Below are 24387 nucleotides of genomic sequence, written 5' to 3'. Positions count from 1 at the left end.
CCTCACCTTCTGATGTCCGGTCAGACGCTCTAGACCACTGAGCCACGTCAGCTTATTTCCAACCCGCCAAATAATTCAATATGTACTAGTACTTCAATCAACAATTTGCTATTATTTATTTTTGTGCTATGTATAAATCCTTGTCAAAAAATAAAATACAATTAGTTAAAAAATATAATAAGCAGTAATTGTTGATTGAATTACTAGTACATATTTAATTACTTGGCGGGTTGGAAATAAGCCGACGTGGCTCAGTGGTTCAGAGCGTCTGACCGGATATTAGGAGGCGCGGGTTCAATTCCCTTCGGCGGCATTTATTAGAATTCACCACCATTCAGAATTGAAACGTTGCTCGAAATGGCTTTGGTCGTGTTTGGTGACCAGATTTGAATAGTCAAGTACTTTCTCACCTTCCTCTTCCTATCTCCTTCCCCTCCCCATTATATATAGCCTCATAATATACCCCAATCGGTTATGCCATAGTCTCGCTAGCTACAAATGGTTGGAAGCAGTTGGGACTCTTGTGCGATTTCTTGACCGATTTACGATTCTAATAACGAACGGTTTGTTGGAATCGGTGCGATCAGGCCAAATGACTGAATGAATTTTAATATCGTGCATCTGAAATGAAGTTGTGAAAACGCAAACTGTCGTTCGTTTGTCAAAGAACACAAGCAGAATTATAAATGAGAAGTAAAAATCGATTATCTGTGAACGTTCGTTAGGTTAATTATTTCGACGCATGGCATCAGTTCTGCCTTCTGAGAGAATTATAAAACTTTCTAATTAGACCTAAATTGGTATAATTTAAAAATAATTTGCCGTTCAATACAGTAGACTGTTGATTTTCTGAGATTCTTTTGAAGAGTTGCGGATTGGATTAACCGGGACCGTAGAAGAAACTAAGGACGGGTTGTTTCGGAGTATTTGAATAATTCATCAAATTTCAACGTTCATTTCTGGGATCTGTGAAAGTCCAATTCAAGTTCTGTTATTATATCATTATAGGCTAGTTGCTTGACAAAACTGAAATAAAAACAGAACTTGAAAATATCTTTCACAGAACTTGAAAACGAACGTTGAAATTTGATGAATTGTTCAAACACTCCGAAACAACCCGTCCTAAGTGTTTATAAATTTTATAAACAGAGTGATTTGACGGTTCGTTATCTCTGCCAAACTCTGCCGTGAAGTGGCACGAGGGTAAGATAGTTATCAATATTTCGCAACACTTTATCACCCATTGCATACGCAAACATTGATGTGTTCTATTTAGATGACATGATGCAAGAAAATAGGTTCCGATTTTTGTCTCCAACTGACCTCCAACACTTCCAACGCTCTAACTAAAACTACCGAATCTGGTCTACGCGCACCGCTTAACGCGTTCTAATGGTGGAACAAGTTTCGTCGATAGTACGCGGTAGCGCCTCTAATTATTGTAGTTCCATGAACGCAAATAATTAATTTTATATTATTTATTTCATAAATATACGTACATAACTACATTTGGGAAGGATATTTATGAGAGATGGAAAGGCAGGAGATATTGAAGGTAACTCCATCAAAATTGTCCAAAGAAGTGAAGCAAGCAGTTCTCGATGGAGTGTTCATACCTACCCTGATGGATAGCAGTGAGTCATGGATTTGGCAGAGGAAGGATTAAATAAGGGTGTGGAAATGAGATCCCTGAGGCGTATGTGTGGTAAAACCATCTCTGATCGTGTGAAAGATGCGGAGGATCGAAAATAATGTCAGGCTGATGTATGCGCAATGAGCAAGATTAAGATAGTGACGCTTATATGGCTTGGGTACGTAGAGCGAATGAGCGATGAAAAGAGTGACATTCTCCAAATATATATTAAGACCATTTTCATCCATATCTGGAAAAATAATTTAATAAACTCATCACAAACAAATACAAATACACGCTACTCAACGCACAAAATATAAAAAAAACTCTTATAAAATAAAACCACCAAGAAAGCATTGTAAAGAGAATATAGCAACTTTTCAAGAAACTCACAGTCCTAGACATTCTCTAAATATATATTATGACAATTCTTATCTATATCTGGAAAAATAGTAACTAAAGTAATTAAAGTAATAGTAATTAAACTGTTTCATCAACTCATCACAAACAGATACAAATACACGCTACTCAACGCATATAAAATACAAAATTCTTATAAAAAAAACACCAGGAAAGCATTGTAAAGAGAATATAGCCACCATTCAAGAAACTCGCAGTCCAAGACATGCGCAAAATATATATTAAGACAATTATTGGTTTGATATACTCAACACAAATACATAAACGCTACCCAGCGCATATAAAATGCAAAATTCTCATGACAAAAACCAATTTTTCACCAACACAATACACATACATCGCACCTGAAATATCCAACGCACTAAATAAGGACATCAAAAGATCAAAAATAATTACTCACTTTGCAACCGGTGTCCAAAAATGTATAAAGGGGCGAAGGCTCTGGAATATCTGAATCAATACCATCAAAAGGTTTTTGTATTTAAATAACACCTATAATAGTAGAAAGATTAATTATTTATGCATTCATTATCAAAAATTGTTTGACACAACTGATATGTTTCATATACTATAGAGTCGCTTTAGTATTTGTTGACAACAAAGTTGTGACATTAATTTTTCACTTTACTGTTAGCTTAAGAGGAAGCTACAAGTCAAAAATGTGAATATTTTTGGTATTCCTTATATCGTAGGTAATAGGCATTAAAATCGCTTGACAAACGGAGTCTAGAAACGTTCGATTTCAAGCAAAAAACAGGTTTTTATTTATTTTGTAAATAATTTTAAAGAAAGTAAAAAAGTAAATCAAATGAAACTGTCACAGATAATCTTAGCTATAATACTGTATTTTTTAAAAGTTGTTTCCTTTATGCGTTCATACATTTCGATTGAAAAAGTTTTTTTTTTAGTAGTTTGCATTTATATTTTTTATTGAGTAATTTATTTTTTTATTTGTATTGTACTCGAGCGAAGCGATAGAAAAACCTTGAATATATCTAAAGCATATTTTTTGGTATTCATAATGTACACCAATTCGTTAAAAAGATTAATCAAAATAGTGATTTGGCATTAAGCTTCGCCTCAAGATAGGCGACACATTATGCTATTGGCATCATGGCTTAGCCTATTTCAGCATATCGCTAGACATACACTAAAAATGGAAATGTAATGCGAGCGATATGCTGAAATTACATTTCCATTTTTAGTGTATGGCTAGTGATATGCTGAAATTACATTTACATTTTTAGTGTATAGCTAGCGATATGCTGAAATTACATTTCCATTTTTAGTGTATGGCTAGCGATATGCTGAAATTACATTTACATTTTTCGTGTATGGCAAGCGATATGCTGAAATGCAAGAAAGTATAGCGCTCTTATAGCGTGGTCTGTCACAGGCTTAATTCTTTAGTATCTTAATAGTACTACTTAGGTCAACTATTAGCCGGAGTTCAAACAAGCATCTATACAAAAAATGCTGAAGAATAATTGTCTATACCATGCCATCTATAGTTCATACTTTTGATATATTGTTTTAAATTATTTAACGTGCTTTACATAAACACCGTAACTCACACATATACAATAACATCAGTTAATTTTTTCTTATTTCCTTACTTAGTTGAACTTACATTGATTTAAAATATTTTTCCATAATTACAAACTTCTAAATTCTATACTCATTATTTTGTTTTATATTCTATTTATTTATTGCATCTCAATATACATAAATCATGTTTTTTCTCATAAAAATCTACCTCACTAAGACTAAGCCTGTATCGAGTTTAACCGTTAACATTTGAGTGAAGCAAACATAGAGTAATCACAAACATAAAGTAATACTACATACAAACACAAAATATTTCAAAAAGAAAGAAAAAATATGTATTAAATGAGACACCAGATGGGTAATTTGTAAAATTAACATTTATTTTTATTATATATCTTCTATATTTGATTATTTATATTAAATTATTTTTAATGTACTTCATATATAATCGACCACCACAACACGAGTATGTGCCTAGCATAGTAGTCGAAAAAATTTCAATGATTTTAATAAACAACGCACAATAAAGAAACATATTTATATATATGATGCGAATGAGAATGCTTGTAGAAGTCGGGGAACCCTGAGGAAGACATGGCACGATCAAGTGAACCAAATACATAAGTCGAGCCACATAAAAAGACAGAATGACAGAATGGTATGTATGAAACGATGTATATATGTGAACGAGGCAAGGAGTGTGTGCCAAGACCGAGTTGTTTGGCGGTCTGTCCTCTCTGCCTACCCCTACTATAAATTGGGACATTTTCTAAAACTCAATATTTCGACACAGAAACCTGCCAATCAGAATAGCAAAGCAATAACCATTTTTAAATTTCTCATAAAGAATAAAAAAACTTTCGTATCCAGAGCGAAGAAAACCATTCTTATGTTCTGACTGCAGCTATTCATATTCAAGAAGTTTTTGACCTTCTTTCAGAATTTCTTATGCTGCCTAAATATCTCATTATAAGCCTACACATTTTTAAAAGAAACAGCCTCAGTTTAATACAAATGTGTTGACAAACGTTTGTTTTAATCTGTCAGAGATAACGGGAAACATTTTCATTGTACACCTACATTTAAACTGAGAATAATAATTGATAATGCTAGGAGTTTTGGATTCTTGTGATTATGTGGTAAAAATACGTATAAACGTTTTACGAATGAATGAATGAATATGAAAGTTGGCATGGCTGATGTTATTATGAAGCAAGATGATTTGGACATGTAGAGCAGATAAACCGAGAAATAGCTTCAGGGAAATATAACACGACTTGCAAGTGAATAGTAGAAGTTTAGTACTCCAGGAGAAGAAATAACTCGACCAAGTGAATCAAGCGACGACCTCCGTGATCTAGTGGTAAGGTCCTCAACTACGAATCCAGAGGTCACGGGTTTGAACCCCGAAGTGCGCATGTAAATTTTATTCAATTAAATTGTGTTAATTTATATTGACTCTGTCGACCCATCGATTTGCACGGCAGTTGTTGAAATTGATTCATATGTCCGTCACTCCTGGACACACTGACCTCATGATTGTTATCCACTCCTCATACTGGTTTCCTTCCCAGAACTTCATCTCATCTATTTTCGTAAAAAGACCATCTCAGCATTGAACCAAAGATGACTTAGACCATGACGGATTTTTTTTCCTCGGGGCCTCCTAAAGTAAAAAAATGTGAAGCAAATGTAAAAAATAACATTATAAATAAATATATATTTTTTTGCATTAGTTCCACAATTTTTTTACATAAGTAGGCCGTGAGGGAAAGAAAATCCGTCATGGTCTAAGCCATCTTTGGGAGTGCTGGGAATGCTATATATATATAGCAGCATGTTAGGTTTAATTGCAGCACGTTCTCTCATTATCGCCCTGATGAAAGACTACCATTCAGAATTAAATCGTTTCTTGAAATGGCTTATGCTGTATTTTGTGACCAGATCCGAATAGCTACGTACTTCCCTATCTTACTTTTTCCCACCTCCTTCCCTCGGTATACCTTTAGACTTACAACATACCCCAATCTCACTGACTCCGGTCAGCAGAAAGCAGTTGGTACTCCATTCACTTATTTTTTAAAAAAATGAACGTGTCATTGCGAGAGTCAGAATATTATAATACCATGCATGAAACGGTGCATGAACGTGAATAAAGCAAGGATCGTGCGCCAAGACAAAAGTTGTCCAGTTTATCCTGTCTTTCTACACGTCTTTCTTTATTTCTTCCCGAAGCTTATTTTGACCGTATCACAATATCGTTAAATCAGGGATTCTTAGTCGAATCGGCTCCGACCAGTGAGATTCTTTTTTCGCATCAAAAGTGTACAATTGGTTTTGTTGTTTAATTTTTTTTTATTTGCAATTTTTTTGAATCATACAGGTACATATATAATTATACAAAAAATAAGGCAGTAACAAAAAAATCCCACAAAGGCGAAGCCTGTGCGTGGGCATTATAAGGTATGTATTCAAAACAGTGGTAGTGTAGTTCTTGCGTATTTAATAAAAAACAGTTTAAAAGAAGTAAACTTTTTTTTAAATGTAGAGGTAACATATTATCATATATATGTATCATATTCGTAGTATAAATTATAGCAAAAATTCTCTCACCTCCAGATAATTTTTTACCCAGCTTTTGACATTTATTTTATACGAGTTTAGGTTTTGGCACATCTTGATCAGGAACTCGGCAAGGAATAAAACAATTTTGGGCCAATATAGTTAACGTGTCTTTGGGCTAGCCTAGTTTTGCAGTGAGGCACTGTGTACACGCTTGTGTCTCTGGCTAGAACGATTTGGTTTTTTACAGAAATTATAAGGACGAGTGTATATAAATTTAAGACATTGGATATAGTAGATCCACCTTAGTTCCATAATGCCAGTTTCCTGAAACAATTGGGATCGGTGGGATATGTCTTAGGACGGGTTGTTTCGGAGGATTTGAACAATTCATCAAATTTCAATGTTGATTTCCGGGTTCTGTGAAAGTCCTATTCAAGTTCTGTTATTATATCAGCATAGGGTAGTTGCTTGACAGAACTGAAATAAAAACAGAACTTGAAAAAATCTTTCACAGAACCTGAAAATTAACTTTGAAATTTGAAGAATTGTTCAAATTCTCCGAAACAACCCGTCCTTAGTCTTCTAGTGCATTATCTTAATGATAGAATTCTGAAAAATTTTTAGAGGTTTCAAATGGTTATTGTATGTTCCTCCCCAGGCGATTTTTCCGTAAGAAATAGATGAAAGTACCAATTCATCATAAAAAAGCCTCATGGTTCTTATGTTAACGATAATCAAAATAATAAAGAAACAAATGAAAAACTCCAAAAACGAATCCAAGAAAAAATTAAAAACGGAAAATTAAGGATTAATATTGACAGCATTAAAAAAATTTCTCAAAACAGATTAATCATAAAATGCTTTAAAAAAGAGGACGCACTGATGCTGCAAAAAGAAATTTCCAAAGAATTACAGGATGTAGAAGCAAAAGAACTTATGAAAAAAAAACCTACACTTATATTCAAAGGCATCTTCAATGACTACAACACTGAAGATTTTACTGATGACCTATTTGAACAAAACGAATATCTTAAAGTTTTTACACACACTACAGATATCAAATCACTAATAAATGTGAAAAAGGTTGTTAAAAATAAATACAACGACACGATGAACTTCATTGTAGAGGTAGACAAGGACATCCGAAGAACTATAATACAAAAAGAAAAAATAAATATCGGATATCAAAGAATTTACGCCGAAGATGCAAACCCGCTGGTACAATGTTTCCATTGCTTACGCTTTGGACACACATCAAGTAGATGCCTTGGGAAAGAAAAGGACGCAGCTAGCTGCAGCTATTGTGGAGGCCCTCACACACATACGACTTGTATTAATATAAGCCAAGCACCCAAATGTCTGAACTGTGAACAACATAACCTAAAAAATAAACTGACATTTCCATCAAATCACCGAGCAAATGACAAGATTAATTGTAAGTTTTATAAAAAAATGCTTGAAATTGCACACCAAAAAATCGATTATTGAAAATCGTAATGTTTTAATGTTTTCTTCATCAGGATGTCATAAAATTGACATTTCTAACTACGTTTTACAAATCCATATTCTTGAAGTTTATTTTGTACTCTATAGTAGTATTTTGCACATAACTCTACAGCAGTATTCTCTGGTATTATTATTGAAACATATCTCTTTTTATATATTCTACTTACACGCCGATATTATTCAAGTTTGTTTTGTATTACTCAATACTAGGTTGTACATAGCTTCTCGGGAAATAGTATCAAATAATACTAAGCCCAACAACCATAATATTAAAATATACGAGGATAATACTATTATTACAAACAGTTCGATATTTTTCTTTATAAGATGCACAAAATTAAAATCTATTTTTCAATTGATTTTTTACAAGCCTACAATATTCAAGTATATTTTGTACATCATTATTATTTTGTACATTATTAATAGATGCTATATTTCAACTTCCAACCATTATACTGAATGTTACGAGTATAATATTATATTATATTTTTAAATGGCTTTCAACTATATTGAAAATGATACTGATGTAGAATTTACCCGAGTAAGCAATTTAGAATGTTGGATTCACGCACAAAATATTAATAAAAGCAATACTAACCTTACCTGTGTCCAAATAAATATAAGATCACTAAACAAGTATTGGGATATTCTTCATGCCTATTTGAAAAACTGTTTGAAAGACATAGATGTAATTATGCTTTGCGAAACTGCAATTAATGAGGAACTTATTAAATTATATGATATTCCAGGATATAAATCGTATTATTATTGCAGAAAAAATAAACAAGGAGGTGGAATATTGCTGTATATAAGGGAACATTTACATTTTAAACAAAAAATATTTGAAACCATTCACTTTGAAAATGTGTTTGGAATATTGACATTACCTAATAAATGTAATTTTTATATTTTAGCAATTTATAGACCACCTAACCTCAATAAAAAGGGATTCTTAAATGAAATTTCTTGTTTTTTTTGCAATAATGTAAACTTTAATGATAATATAATATTTTTTGGGGATATTAATCTTAACATACTAAATCAAAGTGATTCAAATATAATAGCTTATGAAAATATACTTACCAGTAATTACTTAACAAAATGTATTAATGATACGACTAGAGAAGCAATCGTTGCTGGTCAAATAACCAAATCCTGTATTGACCACATATATGTTAGCTCTAATAAATGTAACTTGTCCGCGTGTGTAATTGATTCGAGAATTGCTGATCATTTTATGACGGGACTAAATTTACAATACCATGACGTCAAAAATATTGAACAAAATGAAAAAATCACAATTCTGTCTCAAAAACGTGTTGATAAAGAAATAAAAAAATATAATTGGAATATTCTTTTGAAAGAAGTGGATTGCGTTACTCTGTATAATAAAATTAAAAATAAATTTAATGAAATCTATGAAAAAAGTACTGTAGTAAAGTCTTATAAACCTCAAATCAGACCTAATGCCATAAATGAATGGATTAATGAAGATTTATTATCAAAAATCAAATTAAAAGATACACTTTACAAAAGATGGAAAAATAATCCTACAAATAAATTTTATGAAAGAGAGTACAAATGTAATCGAAACAAAGTTACAAAATTAATCAGTGCATGCAAATTAAAATTCTTCAACTCAAAATTTAAAAATTACTTTGCCGACTCTAAAAAAACGTGGGACGAAATAAACAGATTGTTAGGGAGGAAGAGCAAAAGTAATTGCGACCAAGTAATATCAAACTATTTTTTAAAAAAAGAACAAACGACTGAACAAACATCTAACAATTTTGCAAACTTTTTTTCTGACAATGTTAAGCAACTATTACATAGATGTGACAAAAAAGCTTTTCATATTCAAACACATAGACTTCCACACAGCATGCTCTTAACACAAGCAAAACTTTGTGATATTGAAAAAGTAGTCAGAAGTTTAAAAAATAGTCAATCGCCGGGGATAGATAAAATTAGAATGTCTGACATTAAAAAACACTTTAATATCTTAGGACCTATTTTAACTCTATTAATTAATATGATTTTATCGGAGGCAATTATACCTGAAGATCTTAAATGTAGCATAATCCGACCCATCTACAAAGGTGGTAAACACAGTGAAATTGAAAACTATAGACCGATCAGTATTTTACCTGTAATTGAAAAGATCCTAGATAAAAGCACAGATCTACTACTTCAAGAATTTTCAAATAAAATTAATAATGATCTTAACAAAAGAAAACATGTACTCGTATTATTTATTGATAATTCAAAGGCTTTTGATACGATTGATCATAGTAAATTACTTAAAACTCTAGAAAACATTGGAATTACAGGAAACCTACATAAATTATTTGTTAACTACTTTCAAAATAGAAAGATTTGTGTAAAATTTTTTGATCATTTTAGCAAAAAAAATATTGTTTTCGCAGGCGTACCACAAGGGTCCATACTAGGCCCTACCTTGTATATAATATATGTTACTGCAATGAAATTTATTTTTTCTCATGTTAAACATTACGTTTATGCCGACGACACTGCATTAGTTATTTCACATGAGGATTTATTAATAGCGAGTAATTTACTGCAAATTGACTTTGTCACTCTTCAAAAATGGTCACATGATGTAGGTTTAATAATCAATGCTAAAAAAACGAAGCTTATGCACATCAGATCTCCTCATAATAACATCACCATAACTCCTAAAATTATTTCTCATGACTTTAATTGCATTCATAACTTTGTAATACAACCATGCTCATGCAAAAATATTGAACTTGTTTCAAAATACGTATATCTAGGCTTAACAATTGATTGTTATTTTAAATGGGATATACATATACAAAAAGTGTGCACACGGCTTAGAGCTATAGTGAGCAAACTTTATAGATTAAAGTTTTTTGTTCCACCAAATACCCTTAAAATAGTATACCTATCATTGGCGGAATCCCTAATAAGATACGGAATAACTTCATGGGGACATTCAACAAAAACAAATCTTCTTTCAGTCCAAAATGTACAATATTCTTTGGTAAAATTATTATTAAACAGAACTAAATACGAACAAAGAAATGACGTACCAAAGTCATTACTATACAACTCTGTAAATGTATTATCTGTTCGTGCTTTATTGTGGCTTAAAATTGCGAGTCAGCATACATCTCAATCTGAACATAATAAAATAGTGACACATGTTCATAATACAAGACTTATTGCAAACGATGGACTTGTAGTTCCCAGATACCTGAATAAATATGGTCAAAGAACTCTAGAATACCTCGTTCCAATAATTTATAACATGTTACCAAACTCAATAAAAAGCTGTGAATTGACTCACAGAAGGAAATGTATGTTAAAAAAATGGTTATGTGAAAGAATTTTTTTGTACTAATGTAATTATGTGTATATTTTATGTACTTGTTAAAATTGTATATGTATTTAAGAAGTAATTGTTAAAAGAACCCGTTGACAAACTGATATCAATCAGTTTAACGGGACTTAATTGTAAAAAATGTATTTTTGAAAGTTGATAAATAAAAAAATAAAAAAAAAATAAAATATTATGTACTTACATATTTTATTGTTAACAATATAATCTGAGCGATACATTTGTACTGTTGCAATCACTGTACAGTTTGCTTTGAGCATGTTTAAAGCAAATCTGCCGTAAAAACTTTTTTAATCAGTCCTGCCAACAAGAAAATCTCAATCCGCCAGAATTTCTACCGCAAAATCTCTCTTTTAGGCCGCATTGCGCAAAAACAGCATTTGAAAGTCGTTCACGCAACACTCCCTTAACAGAACTAACCAAGTGAGTCTAAAAAATAAATGTAAATACAAACCCCTAAATACGTTTAAAAATATATTTTTATAAAAGGAACAAATTTTCAAATTCATCCCTTAGAGATTTCGGTAAGTAGCTTTTAAACGTACGTTAATATTTCTGTCCCTTTCAGTTGTGGGGGTGGTTGCATAACGCCTGAAAGAGATGGAGGTTGTTAGGTACGTTCGGTTTGGTATACAGCCTCACTTTGTTTCATTCCTACTCGCAGAGCCGTGTTGATGACACGTATCGTTGTATGGAACGTTCCGTTGAAAGCTTCGAAAGCTTTACGCGTAAAAAGTTTGCTCCGGTTCGGTGGTGAGAGCTTTTCAATGCTTTTACTTGCAAACTAACAAAGTTACATAATAAAAAATAGTTACTTCATAAAAATTAATTAAACTCATTTAAAAAAAATTATAATATGTTTTAGGTTGTGCAAAAATCAGTGCTTTTGTTTTTTTTTGTATTCTATGAATAGTAAGAGATGAATGTATTTTTAATTTTATTATAGGTTAAACATTTGAAAACAGGGGTTTTTGTTTTTAACGTGAATTATTATAATACAGTGACAAATATTAATTTAAGTGATTAGTGAACTATTTCGGTTAAAATTGTTATAGTATTTGGATGTTAAACTGGACTTCAATATTTGACTGTTGAAGGCAAGCTGTTTTTGGTAAGTTAATATTTAATTTATAAACTATTGTAACTCTGTAATATTTTTAATACATAAAAGTAATACAATTTTGTCAACAGTACGCAAATGCATGAAACATTAAACTAATAATAATATTTTGATGATTTATATAGCGCCTTTTTTGTGCAAAATCACCTCAAGGGCGCTGTAAAAATATATAATACACTTTTAAAATAATCTACTAACTAAATATGGAGATAATATACAGTACCATACTTACCTGGTAGGTCACTTGAGATAAATACTTAACTAACTATCATGAAAAATGTTACAAATAAACTACATTTATAATTACGCAATTCCTTCAAATAATAATTTTAAAATTAAATTAATCTGTGGAAATTGACAATGACGTAAAAAAAATTTTTCACGAAATTTCGGACTTCGTAAATATAAATAATTCTAAAATTATCACGTATTATTATGCTTAAATAGTAATTTATTAATAATAAATTCGTTTCCATAAATAAACAAGTTTAATTGTCTTTTAATTTCACTACTATTAAACGACTAAAACATTCGTTAAACAGCACCGAAGGATATGAATTATGAATGTATTTAAATTAATATTCAACTTGTGGTCTTCATAGTTTCTGCATGTCAAAGGCATATCATAATATGTGTACTTTATTTCACTCCAATTAGACTGATGATTAGAAGGATGGATTGTTTCATCGAATTTTAACAATTCATAAAATTTCAACGTTAATTTTCGGGTTCTACGAAGGTCCTATTCAAGTTCTGTTATTATATCATTATATGCCAGTTACTTGAAAAAACTGAAATAACGACGTAAAAAGAACTTTGAAAAAGAAAATTAACTTTTAAATTTTAAGGATTGTTCAATTTCTCTTAAAAAACCCGTCCTAATAAAACAACTGTCAGACATTATGCTTTCCGGAGTAATTTTACTATTCAAATAAAGAATATTAGTTAGGTTCTTAAATTTTTTTATTATGTGAAGATATCTAGTACCCGTGTATCTAAACTAAAAACTAACTTGATTAAAAATGAGTTGGAATAGTTTGTCCTACAATTTAAAAATATCGTGTGCTCGTATTAAAATAAAGCACGTTGTTAAATATTTTATGTAAAAAAAATCTGTATCAAAGACTAATTTAATAACCCCTAATTATATTTAGGAAACACTGATATAGGGCGAGAAATGCGAATCGTAGTGGATTACCCATAATGAAAAGTAACATTCAACTTGAGCCGAGATTTTTGACGATCAGCATCATTTGAAATGTATTGATCCTAGGTCCGTCTCAGGGTGCGAACGATTTTTGATCAATCGTTAACCTAACGGCAAGAGACTTGTAATTGATTTCCTTCAGACATCACTAAAATTAATAGCAGAACATACATTAAAAAATGGAATTACACGGTTTGTAAGGATAAAGAATTTTTGTATTGTATTAAATAAAGCCCACTTATGATTAATTAATCCGAATGAAATATTTAAAATTAATATGAATTGGATCACAATAGAATTTTTTTGTGCTTTGTCATTGAAATTATTGTTAATGAACTTTGTCTCTCCTTTAAAAAATGACAAATAAAATTCTAAAAAAGGAACGACTCTTCCTTTATTAATATTAAGGCTTAAATATTTTTCTAACGGAATTAACTAAAAGCCTTAATTATTTTCCAACTGATCTTGAACTTCAAGCAATCAATATTCAAACAGTTCTGCATATCTTCAAAATAAACACAAAATCAAGTATTCTGATGGGAGAAAACCATTTCAAACTATTCCAGATGGTACTTAAGGCGACATAATACTCGGATAAATAACGGGAGTTTGCTCGACTCTCACATTTTAATTATTTCTGATGAACCTATTACTACTAAAATCTCAAATATTTCTAGAGGGATCCCTACGGATGTAAGTTATTTATATATAAGATCAATAAAAATAAGGCCTTACGATTAAAATATCGTATATAAAACGTTAAAATTTAACGGTGAGAACCATATTTTATTTTTCTACACGATGAATTAGTAACTTCCTGAGAGATCTCTCTAGAAACATTTATGGGTTTAGTAATATGTTAATTTCTGAATAAATAAAATAAACATATAAAAGAATGATCTATTTTCTAAGCCTGCTAGGGCAACGTCGACCATAGGTCCATTACGCCGGAACGCGCGCCGAAAATTGTTTTTACACGACCTTATCACTTATATCATTAAGATTTCCACTTTATTTTAGAGATTTGATAGGGAAAATTCAACCGCAGGTCTGTCCAATTCACCAGGGCCGCGCATCGCATATTTTTGTGCACGGCTGCTTCACTTACGTCGTTAAGATTCTGGCTTTAATTTAGGGTAATCTCTCGTCTTAACCCATTATTGGAACAGTCCTACCTTATGTATCTGACCTTAGACTTTAGCAAGAAAGCCCAACATCGACACGATAAAATCAACTATGACGGTTACCAAGGCAAAATTCGCAAACATTGCGCCGGATCGTCAACGAGATGTGACAGTTCACATCTACTAATTCTGTTTAATTTACAGAGAAATTTGAATTGAGGAAGCTTAGTTTCAGCAGTTACTCATGATATCACGCGTAATGGATTAATTGTCAAAGAAAAATGTGCAGTTTTTTTACATTAGCTTCACGCAAGAGACCTTGAAAGGAGGGAGAGAAAGGAGGAAAAGGCATGAGGGGTGAAAAATAGGCTTGGGGTCAGTGTGTCCAGGAGTGACGAACGTGTGAATCCATTCCTCCCACTGCAGTCGAAGAGTCCGGTAGGAGAGATCAAAGGGCCTCTCTTAATCGGCTTCTCCGTATTCGGCGCGCTACGCAGTTATTGGGCAGACAGGCAGACGCATCATCCGCCGCAAAGCCCTGGACAAACCTCATCTAATAAACCCGGGCACTCCCAAAGCTTTTCTCCAAACAAAAATATATTAACCCTTCCAATGCTTCATCTGCTGAATTAAAATGTATCGCTTCAGTTTTACGTCCCGATGAAACCATTCGGAAAGACAAACTGAACTAAATTGTTGTCACACATTATCAGGTTGGCCGATCCGATCTTGTTTGATGGGATCACCTCGGTCCATTTGAGCCAGTCAAATCCTCAAAGATTCTTTTTATTTGCACATATGAACACACCAAAGCGACCGACTTGATGTTTTGCCCGTTGCAGGCAACTACTTGTTAAATAATATTTGGGTAAACTGATATACAAAAAAAAAATAATATGTGTTTTGGTGTTGAATGTGGATGAGGCAAGGAGTACACTACAAATATATTAAAATATGTATGTTTTCATGTGGATGAAGCAAGGAGTGTGCGCCAACGCAACTCCTGTGCAAAAAAAAGCCTAGAGTTCTAATATTACAAAAAATGGCATTATTGATGTTGTTGTAACTGAAAACGATTTTTTATTTTTTGTCGAAAATTCGATTTTTTATATGAAGATTTTCAGGAAATCGCCAATAAATAATGCCAATTTTTTGTAACATTAGCACTCTAGTATACCCAAAAGTCACGAGCTGCCACTGCTTACAAATAAGACTTATTTATTTATTCATTTTCGGGAAATCGACAGTTTACATTTAATCAGTTTGTACATAAGTATTATATAGCTAAAATAAAACCAATTATGGATTTCCTCCTTATGACTTTACCTCTACTGAGACATTATAATATGGAATAAGTAAATTGAATTTGTGAAAAAGGAATATGAATTAAAAAATTTATACAAAACAAACAATTATGTAAAACGAAAAATTTACAAAACTATACATTTATAGCCATGGAGAGATGTTGTAGATTTAAATCAAATCATAATAGAGATATAAACAATAGAGACATAAACATTATTCAAAAACCATCAGAGAAATACTCTTTTATGGACTTTTATTTGGTAAGTTCGCAACTGAAAATATCAACCTTAGATAATACGCTATTGTAATTATTGCTTAGTCTGTTCAGGCAAGAATTCTGCTTATAGTTCGTTTTGCTTTGATCAACCCTGAACAGGACACAAGAGCGTGTTGAACGCGGCAGGTAAATTGAATAGAATCTTGTTTTGCAACTCTGGGCATTAAATATTATTGTTAACTACTTATGGAATAGTGCATCCTTAAGATGCCTCCGTACACTTAGTGAATCAATTTTTGAAAAGTATGAAGCTGCCTCTGCATAATTATTAAATCTTACAAATGACTTGTAACAAAGATATTTTAGGAATTTATTTTGAATTGCTTCGATTTTGTTTGTGTGGATTTTGTAAAATGGAGACCAAACAACTGATGCAAACTCCAAATGACTTCGTACATAGAAAAAGTAGAGTTGCTTAATGATATCTATGCTACTAAAAAGTTTTGTGTTTCTCATGATGAAGCCTAAAATTTTAGCAGCTTTATTTGTGATTTGATGTATATAAAGGTTATATTGTAGTTTATACATATTAACGACTGTTACTTAAAGTTAGAAACTTATAACTGCCAGAATTATATTTAAAAATACACGTTATGTGGTTAATTGTGGTTGACCGGTCGGTGGCCGAGTTGACATCGCGCTTGGCTCCCACTCAGGCGTAGTGTGTTCAATTCCTCGGCTGGCTAAGTCCTCCATCACAACACAAGCAACATTTTCAGCTTATTGTGGTGGTAGTAGGAGATTTTCAAACATTGTCAGGTTATTCGTAACCCGGGAATGTTTGACTGTCTTTAAAAAAAAAAAAATAGAATACAGTATATCTCAGTATGTATAGATAATGAATGAAATTAACCGTCGTGTTGAATTCGACTTTAATCAGAGTGGTGGCTTAGATAATCCATATATCCATGATACTTATATCACCCTGGTAAAATGCCGAAATTCAGTACTAAAACCCTACTTGATATGGTGTTTGTCGTATTTGGTGACCGGATCTGAATAGCCAGGCACTTCACAAACTTTCATTTTCTTACCTTATTCCCTTTCCTACTCTCTTCAGTTCAATTACTGGGAACGTAATTTCTAACTGATTCTAGACCGGGGAGAAATCAGGATTATTGTGCTATATTCAAATAAAAAGGTATATGTATTAGGTGCGAGACATCTGTTTGACGACGAGAGATAATTTATCAACTTACTAGCTATCTAAACTTTATCATCGTTTTATTTATTGTCAAGTACTCTGCAAACAACTTATCGCACTAATTTATATTAAATTCTTTTAAAAATGATATTATTTAAAGCAAACCTGAAGCGTTTATTAGCCCGTTACTAGCACTTCTACCTTTAATTATATTGTTAAGCTGGAAATAATTCATGCATGTGTATTTTCAAAGTTTTAAATTAATTCGCCGAAAAGTTAAAGTTATAATTTTATGCATGGGGGGGTAAGGAAATATTATTTTTAAGTAAGGTAGGCTTCAGAATGTGATATTTAGAAGCGGGAAATTTTCATCTAAATTTTCTTGTGAACTTTCCTGGAAACAAACTTTAAGTATTAACCTATATATTACAATGAAAACAACCTTGTTTAATCCTTAAAGCCTTACTACCCGAGAATCGACAGCATGTATTTCAAAATTTCATCGCAGGTCAATTATGGTTGGTACCTATCTAAAAGAGTACCTATGTGTTTATAGTCACTTTGTTATATTTAAATTTAGTGAAAAATAATGTGAAAAGATAAAAATAGAGCAATTTTTCGAAAAGTGATAGGAACTCGTGTTTTCTTATAAAAAACCCTTCCAAATAGCCAATGTTGAACATGCGATATTATGTCAACTGCATCAAACATAAATTTGAGATTTTTTTTATTTTTTTTTATAGTGAATACCTCACAAGAGTCCCAACTGCTCCCGTCTGGAGCCAGTGAGACTATGGCATCCCCAATTGGGGGATGTTGTGAGGCTGAAGGTAAGTGGGGAAGGGAAAGAGGAAGGTGGGGAAGTACCTGGCTATTCAGATCTAGTCACTAAACACGGCTAAAGCCATTTGGAGCAACGTTTCAATTCTGAATGGTGGTCTTACACCAGGGCGATTCTGGTAGTATCTTCCACTCTGGAACGTGCCGCAAATATACTATATATTATTTTAATTAATTAATTGTGAAATAACACAAATTAATCAAATAAAATTTATTTGCGCACGCCGGGTTCGAACCCGCGACCTTCGGAATGGCAGTCCAATGCGTTACCACTGGACTATGCCGGCCGTCCTTCGTGAGATAGCGAGGCCTAAAGATTTTTCTTTTAATACACATGTATATACCACCATAATGTAATACAATTATAATACACCAGTTAACGTATCACTGGCGGTGCTCGGAGACTTTTCTCTAATTTCTATAAATATAAATATTATTATCTGTAATATCGCTATATTTTCAATATGTATTGACATTTCAAGCGACTAATTATTGCTTTTAATTATTTGTTATCCTTTATGATATGCATAAACCTTGTCTTATAAACATTAGTTTATCATTTAAAAATAATAATATTTGACAAGTCATAATATTACACCAACAAATGTAGATAAAATATGTCGCGACGCCATCTAGTGGGAAATTTAGTACTAACAAAGCCTTTTCTTACAAAAATAAAGTTGGTTGTTTACAGGCGGAAAAAAATATAATAAGCAGTAATTGTTGATTGTAGTATTAGTACATATTGAATTATTTGGCGGTTTGGAAATAAGCCAACATAGCTCAGTGGTTCAGAGCACCTGACCGGACATCAGAAGGTACGGGTTCAATTCCCGTTGGCTGCATTTATTTTCACTCGGGAGATATTTTCAAATCGTATTGATATTTCAGGCGACTAATTATTTGTTATAAAATATATGCATTATATATATATAAACCTTCCGGAAGAAATTTTCTAAATGATAATAAAAACCCTATCAAAATCAATTTCTTAGCTTAGAAGAACTAAGTGCACAGACAGACAGACGCGGATAGCGACTTTGTTTTAAACTATTTAGAGATTTTAAAATTATTCGAAGTCTCACATCCCAATATGTTTCCCATCCCAATATAAGTAACGAAATTTTTTTAGGAATATACATTTTAATGAAATCACTATTTGATTTTCCTTTCACAAGCATGTGCATTAAATACAAATAAATACAAGAATAGCATTTCTAATGACAAGTATTTCCAATTATATCATCTGCGTAAAAAACTATAAAGTTCTCTAATAAATGTATATTATGATCCTGAACATAATATAAAAAATATGTACATTTTAACGCAGTATCGCGTCCATTGATCAAATGCATTATAAATATAGTATTGTTCTATTGACCGGTGAACCGGTGGATGCAATTTATTAGCCATTATGTTGTTAAAATAGATAATTTATATTTAGTAATAAAATAAAGATTGAAAAAAAAAATATTTGTACACCTTGGGGTAGTTTAAACGGCGCTATCAAATGTGCAAATAGATATTGAATGTTAACATTGTGAGTTGTTGTTTCAGCATGAGCAATTAATAATTGTTGCCATCAATGCTAAAAAAATTCAAAAACGGACTCATAATTGTTTTTTTTTTTTTTTTAAACTTCCGATTTAGTTGTCCGGGTTAAGTCTTCCCCAAAGGAAAAACTTAACCCTTCCACTCACTTTTCCACAAATGATCAGCTAGTCAATCAACACTATGTAAGTGCATTATATAAGTAAAATAAATACAAAACAATACAAGAACAACAACACGTCAAATCACCAGATATCAAATGGGAAAAAAAAATTCACCGTCTCCAGATATTTTCATATCAGAGGGTTCGGCTCGGTAGAACTTCTAACAGGGCCTATAAATCCTACTGATCCCTCAACATAAATATTTAAAAAATCTTTTGTTATCCTACATGTATTCAAAATGACCGACTTTTGCATCTTTATATATAATTTTTTTGATAGATCTAATACGCCTAAATTTTTAATTAGAGAGCTAGGTATAATGCCAGTAGCCGAAATAACGAATGGTAATATTTTTATAGTCTGAGAATGCCAAATTCTTTTTATTTCATTTCCTAAATCTGTGTATTTTCTTATTTTTTCACTAACAGATTTTTGAATATTACAGGAATTTGGAATAGCAACATCAATAATATAAGTTATTTTTTTAATTTTGTCATGTAAAACTATATCGGGTCTATTATGACTAATCGCTCGGTCTGTTAGTATAGTTTTATCATAATATATTTTATAAAATTCGTTTTCTAAAAATGAATTTGGTTCGTATTCATAATATGGTACTACATTACGGCAGTCAATCAAGTTATGTTTAATTGCCAAATTTTGGTGAATTATTTTTAAAACTTGATTGTGCCTAAATGTATACTCGGACGGTGCTAATATAGAACATCCCGATATAATATGTTCTATAGTTTCCGGAAAAGCCAAACATTTTCTACACAAATCATCAATTTGATTTGTATCTTTGATTATATGCTTTCTATAATTTTTAGTATTAATGACTCTATCCTGAATTGCAAGCATAAATCCTTCTATTTCTGCGCTCAACTCTCCAATACTCAACCATTTGTTTGACTTAATTTTGTCAACATACGTTTGGTTGAGATAATTGAAGTGTTTTGCGTGTAAAATTTTATTTGACCAGGAATCTAATAATTCCTGGTTGGGATTTATAAAAATGTTGGCATTCTCATCGTATAAATTTAAAGGTGTAATATTTCTATCTGCCTTGCAAATTATTTTGTGCATTTCTGAGCTATGAGCTTTCCTATGGAAAAAAGTTCTTAGCATTTCTACCTGATTATGTTTCAAAGAAGTTATTTTGACTATACCTCTACCTCCTAAATTTCTAGGTAAATTAACTCGTTCTATAGCTGAATTTGGATGATGGCAATTAAACTTTGTTAGCGTAGTTCTAATTAATCTTTCTAAGTTATCTAAATCTGTATTAGACCATTTAATTATGCCAAATGAGTACGTTAATAGAGGTATTGCCCAAGTATTTATTGCTTTTACTAAATTTTTAGCAGATAGATTGCATTTTAAAATTTTCCTTATCCTAGTTTGAAATTTAATCCTAATATCATTTTTAATACAACTATGGTCTAATCTATTTGATTGTGGGTATCCTAAATACTTATAAACCTCATCCCTTTTCATACTAGTAATTTGGAAATTTCTAAATATACTCTCGTCCCCATCTACAATTTTGCCTTTCTCTATATGGATCGTTCTACATTTATCTAAACCAAATGTCATTTTGATATCATCTGAAAAGTTTTTAACTACCTCGATCATTTTCTCTAAATTTTGTTCAGAATTCGAAAATAATTTTATATCATCCATAAATAATAAATGCGAAATTGTACTACTCTCCCTTGTATTACCCTTAACTTTTATTCCAAACTTGCTTTTAATTAACATTTTAGATAGAGGATTCAATGCTAAGCAAAACCAAAGAGGACTCAATGAGTCTCCTTGAAAAATCCCTCTTTTAATTGAAATGCCCGGTATTACTATTTTCTTACCTTTTAAATTGATAAGTAAATTGGTATTCCAAAAGGACATAATATTTTCCAAAAAGCTAATAATAATGGGGTTAATTTTATATATTTTTAATACTTTGATCAGCCACGAGTGCGGGACACTATCGAAAGCCTTTTGGTAGTCTATATAGCAAGTATGTAAATTACGTTTTCGAGTTTGAATCTGTTTTAGAATTACAGAATCGATAACTAATTGTTCTTTACATCCCATATGTTTTCTGCGACAACCTTTTTGTTGTTCAGATAAAATATTTTTTTCATCTAAATGAGTATATATTAAATCTGTTAAACAAGAGGTTAAAATTTTGTATATTGTCGGTAAACATGTAATGGGTCTGTACTGAGAAGGATTATTAATATTTTCGCTTTTGGGTAACATATAAGTAATACCCTTAGTTAGAAAATTTGGAAAATTTTGAGGTTGACTGACAAATTTTGAAAGATTTTTTGCCAAAAGAGGATGTAAAGTAGTCAGACGTTTGTACCAAAAATTATGTATCCAATCACAACCCGTGGCTTTCCAATTATGAGTATTTTTAATAATTTTGGTTAACAATTCAACCGATATATTAGAAAAACTCATTTGTTCAATACCTGAAAAATTGAGTTCTTCATTTTCTATCCATGGAGTTGACTCGTTATGTTTTATATCTTTACTCCAAATTTTAGTCCAAAAATCGCGCATATCTGATTCAGATGGTAACGGAATATTATTATTCGAAATAATATTTTGTTTATCGTCAATAATTAAATTCGCACATTTCAGAACACCTTCGTAACCTTCACTGGCTCAAGTGCCCTGAAAGAATCCAGTACAAATTGTGCTGGATGGCTTTTAAATCCATCAATGAAATGGCCCCACCCTACATCTCTGAACTATGCGTCCCGGAAAAAACTGGTCTGAGGCAGTCAATTCTTAGATCAGCAACATCAGCAGCTGTAGGTAGACTGATGGAACCTAAGAGCAAGCCAAATACTAAGTTTGGTGATCGCGCTTTCGGAGTATCTGGGCCGAAGGACTCCCTCCAGAACTAAGATCCATAACAAGTCCAACAGAATTCAGGTGTAAACTAAAAACATAACTTTTTAAGCTGTCATACCCTTATATTAAATATACCATTCCTGAGAGAAAGTACAGTTATATCCAATTATGTCCTAAATCCTGTATCTAAATTTCGCTAATAAACAATTAGTTAATGTTAATTAAGTGTTAATCTCAAGTGACCTACCAGGTAAGTATTGTACTGTATATTCTTCTTCTTCTTCCTAGCACTATCCCAACTCATTGCCTAGGTAGGCTGTTGGGGTCGGCTCTTCTCGTTCTCAGGTTATAGCTTCTTCGGTTCTGAGTGTCGTTTTCATCTAGGCCGTTTCTTTGTAGGATTTTGGAGCATTGGGTCATCCAGGAGTTCTTTGGTCTACCTCTGGATGACTGTCTTTGAAGCTCTATAGACATTGCCTGCTTCACTGTGTGGTCTGGTGGTCTCCGTCTTATGTGCCCATACCATCTTAACTGTCGTTCCTCTAGCTTACTGTTTATGTCAGTGACACCCAGGCTACCACGAATGCGTGAGCTATTAAGTATTGTACTGTATATTATCTCCATATATAGTTAGTAATAACATATACTATTGTAGAAATGTATTATATACTTGTACAGCGCCCTTGAGGTGATTTTGCACAAAAACGGCGCTATAAAAATCATCCAAATATTATTATTATATACTAAATTATAAATATATTAATACAATAAATATCTGGACATAATTTATCGCGATATAAATTAGTGATATTATTGTAATTCGAACCCTGTTTTAAATCTATTGAAAAGTATGCACAAAACCATCCATTCTAATTATATAATTAGTAATTTTGCTGTTCAACGAAAAACGCATTATTGTGGCTGGATGAAATTTTTAGTATTTTCAATAATATGTATCTATTATTTATTAAATGAAATACATTTTTAGGATAAGATATAAGGATTAATTTTACGTAAGAAATCGTAACAGTATTTTTTTAAGAGTAATATGAAATTATAATTTTTCAACTTTAATTTCCTAATTGAAAAAAAAACTTTGATTAATAGCTACATTAATTACAACTGTTCTGTCAACTAGACGTGAGATACAACGTTTACTTCAACTAGGCGTGAGATATAACTTTCGACGCGTAATGGTGCCTTGTATTATTTTTTACAGATAATTTAACGTTTTAAATCAAAGCTTACTAATTTTCGAAATTATATTGTAAGCTGAAAAGTTTGCGTCGATCCCTAAATCGTAGACGTGTAAAGCCGTGCATTTTGCATGACACCAGAACCCGATTTGATAACAATTAGATAGCGGCATTGTATTGATTTTATTTCACTTGTGAATATACTTACGTGTATTCCTAATTGCTTAGCTACATAAAAATTAGTATTTATTTATTTTGTCATGTTCTCCATAAAACTGTTATACATTGACCAGTTATCAAAAATTTAATTTCTTGTAACATTGTCCAATATATGTTATGTTTATAAATGACATTTTGAGGTAATATCTTTTTTTTTCAGATTTTGATAGCTGTCCAAAACCAGAAATAATACATTAATAACATTTCTAAAGTATGAATATTCACAAACATTTTTAGTAGAGTAAATTTAAAAGCTTAAAACGGAACCTTTAATTCAATTTGTAAGAATTGTTTTTATCAAAGCAAAACTCCTGAACAATA

General features: G+C 31.7%; 1 protein-coding gene across 4 annotated transcripts in view; it reads left to right on the top strand.

Moving 5' to 3' along the window:
- The first annotated feature begins 11721 nt into the window (after positions 1 to 11721).
- nolo (ADAMTS-like no long nerve cord) overlaps positions 11722 to 24387 on the top strand; it is a 789822-nt gene continuing 777156 nt past the window's right edge. For 3 of the 4 annotated variants that reach the window (XM_089646552.1, XM_089646553.1, XM_089646550.1), the window contains exons 1-2: positions 11722 to 11807; positions 12001 to 12165. The gene's annotated coding sequence lies outside the window, so the exon portion shown is untranslated. The remainder of the gene's footprint in view (positions 11808 to 12000; positions 12166 to 24387) is intronic. The other variant, XM_089646551.1, reaches the window with a different exon arrangement.

Source organism: Hesperophylax consimilis, chromosome 24 (assembly GCF_061612785.1).
Source record: "Hesperophylax consimilis isolate HC1 chromosome 24, BYU_Hcon_1.0, whole genome shotgun sequence".
NCBI classification, from domain to species: Eukaryota; Metazoa; Arthropoda; class Insecta; order Trichoptera; family Limnephilidae; genus Hesperophylax; species Hesperophylax consimilis.
The sequence above is the reverse complement of the archived record's forward strand: the minus strand, read 5'-3'. Positions and strand labels throughout refer to the sequence as shown.